We start from the raw sequence: 5,296 nt of genomic DNA, 5'->3' as shown, positions 1-5,296 counted from the left end.
AACCCATTAGAATCTTCTAACTATCCATGCCCAATTATCAACATGGTATGTCATGAACTTATGAGGGCCAATAATGGGCCTCTAACTTGTTTAACCCAATACTCTTATGTGTGACCTTGTAGGATTCAATCTATAAGGCTTTGGGCCATTAAGCTAGCCCAAAGATCAATTGTCATATCTAGCACCAAACATTGACGACCCTATAGAATGAACTTATTATCTCCATAATAGTGATCCTTGATATATCTAGTAATTGCACTTATCGAAGACACAACTCCTTTAGGGTGGTGGTGGGTATTGATGGTTGAAGGTGGGCGAAGGTGGTGGTGGGTAGAGGGCGGCGGATAATGGTTTTTTAGGGTGGGCAGTGGTGGTGGCTTGGGTAGGTGGGATCTAGTTTCGGTGGATCTGGGTCTGTTTTCCTTTTTTTTTTTTTTTTGTTTTTTCAAAACTTTTAGCGACCGTTTATGGTGGTCGCTAATTTCAAGATTTGAGACCGTTTCATAAATCGGTCGCAATTATTAATATTTGTGACCGTTTTCTTCACAATCGTTGAAAATAGTAAAAACGGTCACAAAAAATCTACGACCGTCAAACAGTCGTAATTTTTTTTTTTGCGACCAAGAGAATAACGACCGCCATGTTACGACCGTTGACGGCCGCAATTATATTTTGTGTCCGTTTTTGCTATTTTCTGCGACCGTTTGAGGCGGTCGCAATTTGGCTGAATTTTAGTAGTGAACATTAACATTTACTATGAGGTCAAGGGTATTTGGTGCAATTTTATACAAACCTTAAGGGTACAAAGTGCATTTAAAAGTTTTCAGGGGTATATGGTGCATTTTCTATAACCTCGGGGGTACATGAACTTCTCTTATTTAATGCAATAATTCAGCAAAAGGTAGTTTCTTACAACATTAATTGTTTGAAAGGTAGATTCTTACAAAATTAATTGTATTATAAAGTAGTTTCTTATAACATCTATTGAATTGTTTAAAAGGTAGTTTCCTACAATATTTTTTAATCAGGTAGTTTTTCACAAAAACCGACTTTAAGGTAGTTATTCACAAAAATTCTTTAAAATTATTTGTAATATGGAGAGAGAATAAAGAACGTTGTTGTGAGGGAGTGTAAGAAAATAGTGGATCAATCTAATAGGCAAGTGAGCAATATAATATTTTTTTTTTATATTTTTTTAGTGTTTAAAGAGCCACATGAAGGGGATGATAATCGATATCAGGATCTCCTAAAATCGAGTAGGAAGCTCTAAGCACTTGAGCTATCCCTCACTTCAGAATAACAGAATAATACACAAGTATTTTTTGACAAAATATAATACTTTAGGTGGTAATTCATAAAACAACAACAATTTTACTCCCTCCGTCCCGTAATATAGTTCCTGTTTGTGTTTCTTCACAGTATTTAAAAAATAGGAGGAAAAGTGGATAAATTACATTGATTAAAAGTAAAAGGTACAATCATGGACAAAAGTTAAAGAGGGAAAGTAGAAAAAGTACAAAGCATGTGCAAAATTCAAGGGTAAATTAGGAAGTACAATGAATAAAGTTAGAAAAGTGAGAGTATAATAGTATTTACATACTATCCAAAAATAGAAACAGGAACAACATTTTGATACTCCAAAGTAGAAAAATAAGAACAATATTATGGGACGGCCGGAGTAGGTGATAATTGTCAAAGAATACAAAAAAAAAAGGTCTATTCACATTTAATTCAGTTCATTTAATATTTTCAACGCTAGCTAGCGAAAGTGGGGACTACATCCTATCCAAGAGGCAAGTTAGCAAGGAGTGGATGCCTTAGCTTATTAGCTTAATCTTCCCATCTATAAAATGAGTAGCATCAAGTGCATGGTTCAACACCAATTAAAACATCCAACATAAACATAAACATAATAAGCAAAGTGTTCCAATAACGAAAATGTCTCCAAAAACAGCCACTATCTCCCTCGCTCTCCTCGCAATTACTCTTGCTCTAACACTGTCCTCCGCCCATGCCCACTGCCCTGCTTCAACGATCCCTGGGATCTTGAAGTATTATGGGTTACCGCCTCGATTTTCCCTGGTGATGCTGTGAGCTTCAGCTGCGATCCTGTCAACCAAAACTCCATCAGGTTAAATATTAACTTGCGTGGTAAATGTACCGTGGTTAACGAACTGGGTGCTATTCAAAATGTACTCAAGTGCTCAGAACAGATATCGGCGGTCTTATCACATGACAAACTGAGCGAAGTTAAGGGAGTGACTGTCCAACTCTATGTTAAGCTTCTCCCTTGGCTCGACGCAGCACCATTTGGTCCCCTCATGACCATAACCGGTGCCGAAGCCTCTTATGGACTTTTTAACTTGAAGTTGTTTATGTTTATTTCTGACCAAGGTAACAGTCCAGCCTTCCCCTACATGTTATTCCCAAATCAAGCTCCCAAGTGTTCCAAACTTGCTTTCTATGACACCGTTGTTGCCAACATCAACCAAGATATTCCTTTTAATCCTATTCTTGTTGCTTAATTAGCCAAGTTCACGCTTCCACTCGCACGCAGTGTTGCACTTCACTTGCTGATGCTTATCAATCGTTTCTATTTTATCGTGTATGTTTGTGGTTTATCTATGCTTCTACTTTTTTAATGTAAGCAGCCCATCAATGTAAGCAGCCCATCAATGTAAAACAGCTTATTTTTAATCTACTACTTGTATGATCATCCCATTATTTTTAATCTACTACTTGTATCAGTCTTATTTATGTGTCATAGAATTTTTTTTTGCTTAGCTTATCAAGTAGTTATCATGATGTCAAGTTTCATGAAAATTAACTAACTTCATTGATTAATACTTCCTCCAAGCCATAATACATGAGAAGTTGGAATTTTTTTCACCATCCACGCATTAGGTGTCACGGTAAATGTATTTTGGGGTTACACTGTAGATTTCTAAAAATTGGGGGCACATTGTAGAAAACGGAAAGTTAGAAGGTTATAATGTAGAAAAACCCTATATTTTTATCATAAAAAAATATATTTTATACTGTATATTTTATCATAAAAATATTACTTTATATTAATTATCCTAAAATAGATTGTTAGATATTGTATGTTTTAATATAAAGTTTCATTATATAATTTTAAAAATAATTTTTATTAACATTTAATTATTTTAAATAAAGTCAAACGAATGCATTGACATGTATGTAATGTTTTAATGTGTCATGTATTATGGGACAGAGGGAGTAGCTAAACAATAATTAGATCATTGCCCAGGATACACACTAGTTAACTATCACAAATTCATATATCTATGCTTCTAGTTTTGTTTGTTTGAATAAACCTGCTTAAATGTAAGCAGCCCATCAATGTAAAACATATTGTACTTGTATGATCATGTCATTATTTTTAATCTACTACTTCTATCAGTTTTATTTATGTATCATAGAATTTTTTTGCTTAGCTTATCATTATGTCAATTTTCAAGAAAATTAACTAACTTCAGCATTTTTTAATACTCCCCCCATAATACATGAGAAGTTGGGCTTTTTTTTCACTATTCATGCATTAGGTTAGACCATAATATATTTTAGGTTTTTTTTGTGAACAGATGTTAGGAAATAAAGGGTGTAATTGTGTTTGATTAATGCGGAACAAACCAATGAAAATTAAGAACGAGAAAAGCAATAAAAAAGATAAACAAACAACACAAGGATTTACGTGGTTTGGTCAAATAGACTACATCCATGGGTGGGGGATTCGAGAGCCTCTTCACTATAATGGAGAAAGAACGAGAGAATAATACAAGGAGTCCTAAATCTAATGGCTCAAAAAAGGTATAATCTAAATGATGAACTAAAGGGTCCTTTTATAACACAAGGAAACCCTAATAAAACCCTAAGATTATTCCCCAAGTATACTCAAATTGCCGTCATAGAAAAGATATAATTTTAGGAAATATTCCATCAATTATCCTAGAATAACCTAACTACCGAGCTATAGCTCGGAAGCTAGTTCATGCTTGCCGCAAGTCCTCATAGGGCCGTGCTATAGCTCATTCGCATAGAGCTATAGCTCGCAGCCTCGTTGCAAATTTCCAAACTTCGTTAGGTTCTCGTAAAACAGTCATAACTTTCTCGTTTCTTATCGGAATTGGGCATACGACCTATCGTTGGAAAGCTCTTGAACCAAGCTATCACCTCCAACTTGAATCACCTCAAAATCCATTTGCAAATGAGATATATAAGCATTCAAATTCAGCCCTACTAGATTTCGAGTCACAATTTAACAATCTCCACCTTGACTTAAAATCGACCAAAAAACAAGGTAACTCTACCTTGAACCAAAAAACCAAGAAGTAATGCTCATAATAAAACACAAAACCTCCACCTTAAACAAAACTCCAAAAGCCTACTCACATTAGGCTATCAGTAAACGGACATCTTCCATAACTTGTGAACCGGTGCGTCTCCGAACACAAATTTCCATTCACAAAACCATCACATGGCCTAGATTGAGTGTATGATGTCCCAACGCCAAGCATGCTTATCAAAAATTGACCAAAACTCTCTTCAAACACTTCTTCATCTAAAAAAAAATCAAACTAAAAAAACTTCAGCAATTCTAGAAAAATAAAAATTACATCAAGAATTTCTAAATTGCAATTGTACTTAGTAAATCACAAAAGTACCAAAATTGAGATAAGAAATAGCATAATTAGAACAAAATCTAATGCATACCAAGATTGCTACTTTATTACAAACGAAAAAAAAAACAATCTATCATAGACTACATACCAAAAATCCACACGGTTCATCGTTTTACCAAGAGATCTCAAAGGGGAACTTGTGATGAAGAGATTGTAGAAACCGCAACCCCAAAGCTCGTAACCCTAAAGTGCATAATCATCATCATCGTCGGTATTGGCAATATTTGAGGATTTGTCCTCATTGGACTTCTGCTCATTCTTCTTCTTAAATTTCCAACACTCGGCTTTGATGTGACCCTTCACATGACAATAGTGTCAAACTTTTCCTTTACCAAAATTCTTATTACCACCATGAGAAACTAAAGCATTTTTTTAGCAGGATTATTAGATTAACCAAATTATTGTCAATTAAATATCTTTGAGTTAAGGCATCCTTAACATCCTCCAAACTCAAATCATCTCTACCATACAATAAAGTATCTCGAAATTGCTTATATGTAGGCGGTAAAGAACATAACAACCTAATAGCCATATCCTCATCATCGATCTCAGCATCGATGTTTTTCAAATCCATAATAATAGAGAAGAATTCA

General features: G+C 34.7%; 1 pseudogene; it reads left to right on the top strand.

Moving 5' to 3' along the window:
• Positions 1-1,855: 1,855 nt before the first annotated feature.
• Positions 1,856-2,654, top strand: LOC110710129 (annotated as a pseudogene).
• Positions 2,655-5,296: the final 2,642 nt, after the last annotated feature.

This window comes from Chenopodium quinoa, unplaced genomic scaffold, assembly GCF_001683475.1.
Source record: "Chenopodium quinoa cultivar QQ74 unplaced genomic scaffold, ASM168347v1, whole genome shotgun sequence".
In the NCBI taxonomy this organism is placed as follows: Eukaryota; Viridiplantae; Streptophyta; class Magnoliopsida; order Caryophyllales; family Amaranthaceae; genus Chenopodium; species Chenopodium quinoa.
This window is presented reverse-complemented; position numbering and strand designations above follow the sequence as displayed.